The sequence below is a fragment of the Cricetulus griseus genome, chromosome 3 (genome assembly GCF_003668045.3).
Source record: "Cricetulus griseus strain 17A/GY chromosome 3, alternate assembly CriGri-PICRH-1.0, whole genome shotgun sequence".
Lineage (NCBI taxonomy): Eukaryota > Metazoa > Chordata > Mammalia > Rodentia > Cricetidae > Cricetulus > Cricetulus griseus.
Genome location: NC_048596.1, coordinates 123,721,008 through 123,733,414, shown reverse-complemented (window position 1 = coordinate 123,733,414; position 12,407 = coordinate 123,721,008).

Here is a 12,407-nt window from a genome sequence, read left to right as displayed (position 1 = left end):
CACATCAGGTGGCTCACAGCTACCAGAAACTCCAGCTCCAGGAGCACATACCCTCACATGCACATACCCCCACATAGACACAAATGTACACTTAATTTTTAAATTAATAACAATAAAATCTCCCACCACCACCCACCGCAAATAAATAAATAAAATCTTAAAGAAGAAAAGTCACATACAAAAAAAAATTCTTTTAAAAAGGAGTAAAAATCACAGACTGAGGCTGAAGAGATGGCTCAGCAGTCAAGGGAACCTCTGCTCTTCAGAAGACCTGGGTTCAGTTCCCAGCACCCACATGGCGGCTGACAACCAACTGTAGCTCCAGTTCCAGGGGATTTAATGACCTCATCTGACCTCCACATACATGGTGACATTCCTTCACATAAAATAAAAATAAATAAATCTTTTTAAATTTTTTTAAAGGACAGAAAGATAGGAAGGAGATATATGATTGAAAGGTAGGTAGGTAGGTAGGTAGACAGATAGGTGATAGGATAAATGACAAGGAAAAAAGCATTAGTCGGGTGTGATGGCACAAACCTATAGTTTCATATATTTGGGAGGCTGTAATGGGAGAATCCACTTAAACCCAGCAGTTCAAGTCCAGCTTGGGCAACATAGTAAGACCCTATTTCAAAAGGCCCAGTAGGTGACTAGATTTAATGTAGCATAAGCTACTTAGGTAAGAGCTAGCAATCTGTATAGTTGTTGGGGTTACTTCTCTGCACACTGGCTATACTTCTTAATGTATAGACCAACAGACAAGAGTGAGATGGCTGGGCAGAGAGAGGAATATAGGTGGGGAGGAGACAGGAACTTGGTCTCTTTTCAGTCTGAGGATTTCGTAGAGTTAAGAGCTCTAGTGGCTGGCTATTCTGCTTCTCTGATCTTTCAGCTTTCACTCCCTAATATCTGACTCCGGGTTTTTATTATTAAGACCAATTAGAACTCGTGCTACAAACACCTTCAAGTGTTTTGTCATGTTTTAATGGAATAAAGATCACACAAGGTGCTGGCAATGTGATTCAATTGGTAGAGAGCTTGCCTGGCATTCAGAACCCTAGATTCAATCCTTAGTACCCCATAAACCTACCAAGCAAGGTACTTGGAATTGTATGCCTGTAATCCAAGAATGGGAGTGGGAGAGTAGGTGGAAGATCAAAAGTTCAAGTTTATTCTCAGCTACAAATTGAGTTTGAAGCCAGTCTTGCCTACATTAAATTCTGCCTCAAAACAATAAAACAATGCTAAAGAGATGGCTCAGTGGTTAAGACCAGTTGCTGCTCTTTTTTGTTTGTTTGGTTTTTGGAGACAGGGTTTCCCTGTATTTCTGGAACTCACTCTGTAGACCAGGCTGGCCTCAAACTCACAGAGATCCACCTGCCTCTGCCTCCCGAGTACTGGGATTAAAGGTATGCACCACCAAAAGCCTGGCCAGTTGGTGCTATTACAAAGGACCCAGGCTCATTTACCTGCACCCACATTATGGCTCACCACCATCTGTAATTCAGTTCCAGGGGATTCAACACCTTCTGGCCTCCACAGGTCCTAGATATATGTGGTGATCAGATACACATGCAAGCAAAACACACACAAAAATTAAATAATAACAATACATAATAAGAAAATAAAGGTCCCACAAAACAGTTCTCCAGGGATTTGAACAATACCTAAAGTGCTTCTAGTTGAAGATGGTAAGTATGCCTAGGATAGCAGCTTCCATTCCCAGTGAAGCAACCTTACAGCTCCACTGCAAACAGAGCAGGCCTTCCCAAAGACTTCTCCGAAGCCTCACTCCAACCTTTTTCTCCTCTGGTCGCTAGTGAAGAAACTGAAAACTAGCAACATGGCGTTTCTCCCTGCATCCCATCCTCTACAACTCTCTGCTTTGTGAGCAATCTCCTTTAGATTGTCAGTCCAGTTCCTCTCCATGAACAGAAACCCAGGACAGTTTTCAATTCCAGTGTTCTGGAATTCAATTCCTAGTGTTCTGTCCCAGCTCTTTGTAGTTATGGAGCAGGATTTTCCTGCAAGCTCTGCCTTTGCCACCATGTCTCCTGCGACTTCTTTACCTGGCTTTCTGTTTTTCAACTTGTTATTATTTTAAATTATGTATATGTGTGCATATCTGCATAAAAATATACATATTTTTAATTATGTGTATCTATGTATGCCTGTGGGTTGGTATAAGCAAGTGCCTGCAGTGGCCAAAGGTATCGGATCCACCTGGAGCAGGAGTTATGGGCAGTTATGAACCACCTGATATGGATGCTGGGAGCCCAACTTGAATCATTGTCTTCAAGCCCAACTTGAAGACATCAGTACATACTCTTAGCCACTGAGCCCTCTCTCTGTCTTGCCCCCGTTCTTTATTTTGTTAGCCATCTTCCTTTCTTTGGCTCAGGATACATCACACACAGGCTTTAACACATTTGCTATATATGCCAGGTACCATGGGGTTGTAGATGGCATAGACCAGGGTACCTGTTCTTATAGAGAATTATATCCAAAGGAGAAGGCCAGTGAGAAATGATAACTCCCACCTCTAATGTTAGCACCAAGAGGACCAGACATGAAGATTGCCACAAGCTGTATACCAGATTGGGCTATATAATATAGCAAGTTCAAGGCCAGTCTGATCTAATCTCAAAAAGGGGATGGAGGTGCAACAAGCACACATTGGGAGAAGTGTTGGATTCCCTTTTACCTTTATTGTGGTGTGGAACCATAGGTATCTGTCCATGTCCAAACTCATCAAACCTATTAAATATGTGCTGTCCTTTATGTGCTAATTATACTTTAAGAAAACAACTCAGGAAATAGTTTGTTTTACAAAATGTTCAAAAATACTTCTCGATGGGCAGTGGTGGCGCATGCCTTTAATCCCAAAACAAGGGAGGTAGAGGGAGGCAGATATCAGTGAGTTGGTGGCCAGCCTGGTCTACAGAGCAAGTTCCAGGACAGCCAGGACTTTTACACAGAGAAAACCATGTCTCGAAAAGCAAAAAAAAAAAAAAAAAAAAAAAAAAAAAAAAAAAAAACAAAAACACTTCTCAGCCAGATGTGGTGCTGGCACACCCTGAATCCCAACACCCATAAGTTCAAGATCAGCCTCAGTTTCAGGCTGCCACCCCAAGAAAGAAAGAAAGCTGTGCGCAAACAACAGACCCACAGAAGGAAAATGAAAAAGATGAATTTTCTAATCATGAATTGAGAAAATAATACTATGAAAAGAAACATTTCCAAAAGAACCAGAAATAATTCATAGAAAAATAATGATAAATCAACTAACAGAGAACAAGTGGAAAATTCAATTAGAAAGAATGATAACATTGAGAGAAAGTCACAGGAAACAAATCAAGAAGGACAGAAAGATAATGGAGAGGAAAGTGGGGTATGAGATATGAGGGTTCATCCTCTGATAACACGGCTCTAGAAAAACACAGAGAAACTGACTAGGAGAGATCCTTGAATGACTCAGAAAAAAAAAAAAAAATCCCCTGAACTGAAGAGTCTGATTTCCAGGTAAAAAAAAGAGCCCATCAGGTGGTCAGACGAGTAGCTGAATATAGACCTCTACAGAAGCCTGTCATTGTGAAATCCCAGACATGGGAGATAAAGGTTCCTTTAATTCTACAAGCTTTGAAAGAAAAAAGAAAAGTCATGTGCTCACAACCAAGAACAAGAATAGCTTCAGGCTTTCTCAGTTGCACCCCTGAAATCAAGAAGATAGAAAAAAATGAGTGGACAAGAAGTGCTCAGTTGGCAAAGGGGTCCTGAGTTCAGATCCCCCTACACACACATGAAAGTTCAGGCATGGTGATGTATTCCTGTAAACCCAGCACTGTACAGGTAGAGAAAGGAGGATTCCTGGAGTTTTGCTAAAAGGCTACTCAATTGCCCTTCAGAAATTGGAAAATTCTTAAGACACTGAAGAAAGAAAGAAAGAAAGAAAGAAAGAAAGAAAGAAAGAAAGAAAGAAAGAAAGAAAGAAAGAGAGAGAAAGAGAGAGAGAGACAGACAGAGAGACAGAGAGACAGAGAGAGAGGAGGGGGAGAAGGAGGGAGAGAGGGAGGGAGGAAAGGAAGAAAGAAAAGTACTAAGGTGAAACGATTTTCACAACAAGGTTTTAAACCTATCTAAATAAACCAACAGATGTGTGGGCAGAATGAAGACATTTTTAAATGCATGATCTCAAAAACTATCTCTCGTACAGCTTTCTCAAGAAGGATTCCATGGGGTCAAAACTCAAGAAACAGGGAATTAAGAAGGCCAAGGAGGGGCCTAAGAGGTGACTCAGAGGTTAAGAGCACTGGTTGCTCTTCCAGAGGACCGGGATTCAATTCCCAGCACCCACATCACAGCTTGCAACTGTCTGTAACTATAGTTCCTGACAGCCATACACACACAGGCAAAGCACCAATGCACATTTTAAAAAAATGCATAAGTATTAAAAGAGCATCAGGAAAATGGCTCAATAGGTAAAGGCACTTGCCCACCAATCCTATCCACCAGAGTTAGATTCCTAAAACCCACATGGTAGAATGACAGAATAGACTCTCTCTCACAAGTTGTCCTCTGACCTCCATACACAAGCTGGAGCACATGTATGGTCTCACACACAAACAAACAAACGAATGTTCTAAAGACAGAGGCGGTTGAGAGCGGAAGACAAGAATTTTTGTAGAAAGAAAGTAGAGCCCTGGGAAGATGGGGCAGGAGATCCTGGTATTAGCTGTGCTCTGGGGTGAGAGAGAACTGGATCAGCATCACTCAAGACTGTCCCATCTCTGAATGTACCCAGCTAAAGATGGTACTGAAGTTCAGATCCTCCTGCCCTGCCTAAGCACTAGGGATATATATATATATTCTCTACAATGCCCAGTTTATGCAGCCCTGGGGGAATTCAACAGGGCCTTGAGCATGCTAAATAAGCTCTCAACCAACTGAGCTATATCAGTCTTTTCTTTTTAATTAGATTTATTTATTTTATATTATATGTATGAGTGTTTTGCCTATATGTGAGTATAAGTTCCTGGTGCCCTTGAAGATCAGTAGAAACATCAGATCCCCTAGAACTGGAGTTACAGATAGTTGGGAGCCACCACGTGAGTGCTGGGATTAAACCGGGGTTCTCTGAAAGAACAACCAGTGCTCTTAGCCACTAATCCATCTCTCCAGCCTTCATCCATCAGTCTAAACTGTTTCTTATCCCTTAACCTTTCTCTTGCACTTGACATTGACCACTCACTTTTTTTTAGCTCTCAGTGCATGGACCTCCTGACATTGCATGGCCTTTCTTACTACTAACCACTTCAGAAAATTTGTTTCTAGACACGTTCCAGATTGATTTTCTGGTCTCTGACTGTAAAAGAGAAAAGTAGCCCCAGGGACTGTCCTGAAAGGGTTAAAGTCTCATTTTTAAGTGTCTGGCTGCACAAAGGTCACCTTCACATGTGAGACCAGTGCCTTGCCAGCTTACCAAAGCTGTAGCTATTCTTGCTGCAGCCAGACTGATGGTGTCATTCTCCTGATGTCTTTGCTGGCATCTGACCACCTCCTCTTTGCATGGCTTTCCTCTCAGTCCCCAGATGTGCACCGCTCACTTCTCCAGCCCAGGGTCTGTCCTCCCAGACTAGTTCCAGCAAACTGTTCTGTTTACTCTCTTCCAAAGTGATTGCTTTCTCTCTTGAGAGTTTCTGTGAGTTAATGTCTAGGATGTTTGCTTCTCAACTGGCTCTCATCATGAGTTATTATTTATATACTTGGATGCAAAGATGATATCTTCCTAAATAGACTCCAATTAGCTTCTCTGCAGGTAGAGGGCTTTGACTTTGGTTTTGTTTACTTTTAGGGCATAGTTGTAGATGTTCAAGTAATTGACTGAACATTTATTTGCTATATCAAAATGACTCAACAAGACATTATATACTACCAATTACCAGACAAGTTCTGTGCAGTTGATTAGGGTGAATTTGATACTGGATGACCTCCAACATGGATTACCCACAGTAAATCATCAAAACTGAGTTAGATATATTTGTAATGTCAGCAATTGGGAGGTGGAGGCAGGTGGATCAGTGTATACCAAATTTGAGACTAACCTGGGCTACACGGATTCTGTCTCAAGACACAAAAGCAAAAACAGCAAGAAAGCAAACCACGACTGAATATCAGTCTTTGGTTAAATACAGGCTTCTGTTTCTTGGAGCTTCCTAAAATTAGGACACACCTTGTATGTCAGTGATCAAAAAATAGATCTTGCCCCTGGCAAGAGTAGACTCTCTGGAATGCTGGCATGTTATGCAATAGTCCCAGACCAGCCAACTAGAAGTCTCAATCCTGCAAAACTTTATTTGGGCTCTTCCCATTCACAGCACTGACTGATTCCTTATAGGTGTTTCTCCTTACCAAGTGTGATGCCAGGAAGATAGTGACTACAGGCCATCCAGCATCTAGGAATGCCTGGCCTGGCATCATCGGCTTTAGAATCCAATCCTACAACAGATACTTCCTACCTATCAGACCCCAGGCAGGCTCTGATCCTCCTGCATAATCACAAACATGACTGTCTAGAAAGCCTCACATTGGCTACTCTGCACCCCATCTCCAGCCTCATAAACCTGCCTACGAGGAAATGAGACAGCCTGAGAGACTAACAGGAAGAAAAACTCCAGTTGCACAAACTTGCAGAATGTCGTAAATGCTAACTAAGCAGGAGTTCTATCAAAGGCTTGTACCCTCTGACTTGATGCCAGATCATAACAGGCAAAGCAGTATTCTTCATTTGTAGTTTGGGTTTTTGTTAATCCTGAGTATAATGGCAGTAACTTTAACTTCTTCCTTCCTTTCTTTCTTCCTTCCTTCCTTCCTTCCTTCCTTCCTTCCTTCCTTCCTTTCTTCATTATTTCTGGACAGAGTTTCTCTGTGTAGCCCCGGCTGTCCCGGAAATCACTATGTAGGCCAGACAAGGCTCCAACTCAGAAAGCCACCTGCCTCTGCCTCCCCAGTACTGGGACAAAGACATGCACCACCACCACCCACCTAATTTTAATTTCTTCAATATTACACTGAGGCGGTATGGTGATACGTGCCTATAATCCTAGCATTTAGGAGGTAGAAGATCAGGTGGATCAGAAGTTCAAGGTCATCCTTAGGTACCTAGCCAGTTTGAGTCCAGTCTGGGCTACATGACACCCTATCTCAAAGAAAAAAGAAAAAATAAAAAACTGAAATAACCAACCAAGAAAACAAGACAAAAAGAACGTGTCAAGCAATAGTATGCCACACAGACAGGGTGGTAATATACACAGAGAGGATAGTAATGTACACACAGAGAGGATGGTAGTGTACACACAGAGGGTGGTAGTGTACACACAGAGGGTGGTAATGTACACACAGAGGGTGGTAATGTACACACAGAGGGTGGTAGTGTACACACAGAGGGTGGTAATGTACACACAGAGGATGGTAGTGTACACACAAAGGGTGGTAATGTACACACAGAGAATGGTAGTGTACACACAAAGGGTGGTAGTGTACACACAGAGGGTGGTAGTGTACACACAGAGGGTGATAATGTACACACAGAGAATGGTAGTGTACACACAAAGGGTGGTAGTGTACACACAGAGGGTGGTAGTGTACACACATAGGGTGGTAATACACATAGAGATGGTGGTAATGTGTGGCAGTTAATGAGGCTGGTGGTGTGAAGCAGCCTAACTCACACTGCCTCTGTAGGTGGGCATTAGCAAACCCACCGTGATCCTTGAGCCCCTAGATCAGACAAGGATGGAACCTTCAGAAACTTCAGAGCTGCTAAAATTCCCAGATCCATCCCTCTTGGTAAAAGGTGTAAGGGCAAATCTATGCTATCAGAGTGGCCCTGAGCACCGACTCCATTTTTCTAGGACCTACTGAACTCTACCCCAAGTCTTCTGTCTACATTCTTTGCATAGATTATAAGATTACTGGACCCCGCTGATAGAGTTTTTTGTCTCATCTATTCCCAGGCATTGCAGACATGTTTAGAGGATGTAATCACAAAACTTTGAATAAGCGGACATCTTTTTCATCTGGCTTTGTTTTGTTTTTGTTTTCAGTTTTAGTGTATATTATTTATACATTTTATATATAATAAGTTTAATTATGGTGTTTTCATGCATGCATATGTTTTGATCATATTCACCTCTATTGTAATGCTTATCCATATGTTCTAATATTTACCCTCTCATTTACACTTTGAGCATTTTAATGACTACTCTTCATTAACAACTTGACTGAATTTCAAATCACTTAGGAGATTCAAGGTAATTGTGTTGGCATGTCTGTGAGGGCATTCCCAGAGACTATTCACAAAATGGCATCTCATAGGCTGGGGGACAAGATGATATAATAGAAGAAAAAGAAATGGAGCTAAGCTCCAGCATTCCCCTTGCTCTACTTCTACATCTACCGTGAGTAAACTACACTACTCTGCACCATCTGGACCCTCAAAATATCTCTTTCCCTCCCCCCATTCCCTCTTTGCTTTTCAAAACAGGGTTTCTCTGTGTAACAGCCCTAGCTGTCCTGGAACTTTCTCTGTAGACCAGGATGACCTCAAACTCACAGATCTGCCTGCCTCTGCCTCCTGAGGTCTGGGATTAAAGGTGGGTGCCACCACTGCCTGGTGAAATCTTTTCTCTTAAAATGTTTCTGTCCGGCAGCCGGGCTTTGGTGGTGCATGCCTTTAATCCCAGCACACGGGAGGCAGAGGCAGGTGGATCTCTGTGAGTTCGAGGCCAGCCTCGTCTACAGAGCAAGTTCCAGGACAGGCAGAGAAACACTGTCTCGAGGAAAAAAAAAAAATGTTTCTGTCAGGTACTTCATAGAAACATGAGAAATAAGTAGTGTATACTTTGGGATTGGGCATTCTGTCTTTTCTCCTTGGTGTCCAGGCCACAGGATAAGGTCCACATTGGGCAGGAGCACTGGGATCACTCAGTCAGTTAGGAACCTTGCCCTGGAGTTCTCTGTCTACACAGTGACAACCATAGGGTAGGCTAAATAAGACCCTATTTAGAGGTTGGAGACATGGCTCAGTGGTTAAGAATGCGTATTCCTCTTCCAAAGGACCCCAATTTGATTCCCAGACCCTACATTCTGCCACTGACAATTGCCAGGAACTCCACCTCCAGGGAATGAGAACCCCTCTTCTAGCCTCCCCAGACACCTGAAAACACATGGCATACATTCACAGAAACACATACACATAAAAAAAAAAAATAGATAAAAATAGTCTCCAAAAGTTTCTACTTTAAAAACTGAAAACAAGGACTGGAGTGTGATATATGATTTAATCCTAGCACTTGAGAGGCAGAAACAGGTGGATTTATGTGAGTTGGAGACCAGCCATGGCTTAAACAACTAATTACCGGGCATGCAGGCTCAAAGGCAAGCCTGAACTAAAAACTGAGTTCTAGGCTGTTGGGGGTGACCCTACACAGACACCCCTTGGGGAAGGGGGTGAGAAGGCATGGAGTCAACTACACAGACTGAAGGAGTCAGATGAGTAGCAAAAACTGACTTGTTTATTTCAGAAATCATACTTCCATATATACCTGATCCCAAGGTCCCATTGGCTCAGGCGGCCAACGCTGTTGATGCTGCTGAGTTGTCCTTCCCTCATTGGCATCTCCAGTCAGGTTTCTCTGTGTCAGCAGTTTCTGAGTGTAGCAGCAGGCCTTAGGTTGGCTCAGGAAGTACCTGGTGTGCAAGCTCATGTGGGCTGATTTGGGCAGGGCGGCTGGGGCTTATGTAGGCTAGCAGACAGTTTCTTCTACACTAGGCTCTCTTGGGCTGTGGAGTATGATCTTGTCTCAAAACCAACAACAATCCAGGTGTGGTGGTGCACATCTTTAATCCAAACACTTATATGGCATAGGCAGGTGGAACTCTATAGATTTGAGGCCATCCTGACCTATATATCATTTCCAAGCCAGCCAGGGCTTCTTCAATAGTGAGAACCTGTCGCAAAATTTCTAAAATTAAAGTGGCAAGCAGATATTGTACATCACAGTTATGGCTTACTATTATTTCAAATAAAGCTTAGAAAAAATAGTGACTTTTTATTTTTAGTATTTCTTGAGACAGGAACTCACTGTATAACTCCAGCAGATCTAGAACTCACTATGTAGACTAGGTTAGCCTCAGACTCACAGAGACATGCCTGCCTCTGCCCCCACCCACAGGGGCTGGTATTAAAGGTGTAACCACCACTCACAGCTAGCTCCTTAGCTCTTCCTCAACCTCAAAACCAAAGAGTTTCCAAAAGTGCATTTGCTCAACTACTGAGTGACTTTCACAGATATTAATCCTTGGAATCATTTTACAAGTTGTCTGTAGCTAAGCAGAAACCACCTTAGTTTCCGAAGAGAAAACAGAAAAAAGGTCTATGTGGTTGCAGTGCCTGAGAACAAGAGCAGGGCTTCCTCAAAGTGCAGGAACACCTGAGGGGGAAGTCCCAGCGCTCAGGGAGGATTGTGGAGCAGCTTCTCCTAAGACTGGAGATGTGCTATTTGTATTTATTTAGTTAGTTATTTACATTTTATGTGTACTGGTGTTTTTCCTGCATATGTGTCTACATGAAGGTGTCAGATCTGGAGTTATAAACAGTTGTTAGCTGTCATGTGGGTGCTGAGAATTGAACCTGGGTCCTCTGGAAGAACAGTTGGTGATCTTAACCACTGAGCCTTCTCTCTAGCCCCTGGAGATGTGCTATTAACAAAGAACAATTTGCCAGGAAAGATGGTACATGCCTTTAGTTCCAGCGTTCAGGAGCCAAAGGCAGATAGATCTCTGTGAGTTCAAGGTCAGCCTGGTCTACAGAGTGAGTTCCAGGATAGCCAGGGCTATGCAGAGAAACACTGTCTTGAAAAATGAACAAACGGACAAAACAGAATGAACAACCTCAGGAAAAGGAAACTACAAATGAAATGGGCAAGAAAGACAGCTCAGTTAGGAAAGTGCTTGCTGTGCAAACATGATGACTTGGGTTTGGATCCCCAGAACTCTGGTAAAACCCAGAACCTCTCACTGTATACACACACACACACACACACACACACACACACACACACACACACACACAGAGAGAGAGAGAGAGAGAGAGAGAAAGAGAGAGAACCCTGTCCTTTTCAGGAATCAGGCATGGACATGGTGCACAGACATACATATAGTCAAAATTCTCATATACATAAAATAATAATAAATCTAAATTTTTTATAATAAAAATTTGTAAGTTGCCAGTCTGTGGGTGGCTCATCCCTTTAATCCCAGCACTTGGGAGGCAGAAGCAGGTGGATCTTAGTGAGTTCAAGGCCAGCCTGCTCTACAAAGCAAATTCTAGGACAGCCAGGACTGTTGACACAGAGAAACCCTGTCTCAAAAAGACCAAAATAAATAAATAAATAAATAAATAAAGCAATCTATATTAAATAGATGAAACCAGGAGTGGTGGCACTCAGCTGTAATCCCAGCATTCAGGGATAAAGGCAAGAGAATCAGAAGTTCAAGGCCATCCTTTTTGACATACTGAGTTCAAGGTCATCTGGGGATACTTGAGACCCTGTCTGAAAAATTAACATAAAACAAAACAAAAACAATAGGCATGTATATCATATTATCTGTATTCTATCTTAAATCTACATATTTGTCAATTATACCTAAAGAAACAATAAAATGTAGCCTGGAGCTGGAGACAGGTGGATCCCACAGGCTCTGAGAAACTCACATGTTCAAGAACCATGCGTCATACAGAGCTGGACAACAGCCTTGCAGATAACCTTGAACTCTTGATCCTTCTGCCTCCGTGTCTCAATGTGGGAAGTATAGGCATGTGCCGCCACACTGACTTCATGCATCCACCTTTAAAGAAGTCCGATAATATGTCAAAACTTGTGGCTCAGTTGGCCATTACTGGAATACCAGTTATGGCTACTCAGGACCTATGAGAACTGATAAATTGTCCTAGTGTTTCCTGGATCTGATAAAGGGGCTCTGGGAGTGTGATGGGGGGGGTGTGTGCACACATTTGTCAGAGAGGCAGTACCATAGTGGAGAGGAGAACACTGTCTGGAGCCAGATTGCTGGGCTGGGCACTAAGGTCATGACCATCTACTAGTGAACTTATTTAACAACCTAAGTCTTCTTTCCTGCTGCTGCTGCTGCTGCTGCTTCTGATGATGATGATGATGACATGGGAATTCTTCAGGGGTTTCTAGTTTCTTTTTGTTTTGTTTTTTTGACACAGGATTTCTCTGTAGCTTTGGAGACTGTCCTAGGACTCACTCAGTAGACCAGGCCTGCCTCTGCATCCCAAGTGCTGGGATTAAAGGCATGTGCCACCACCACCTGCTTCTACT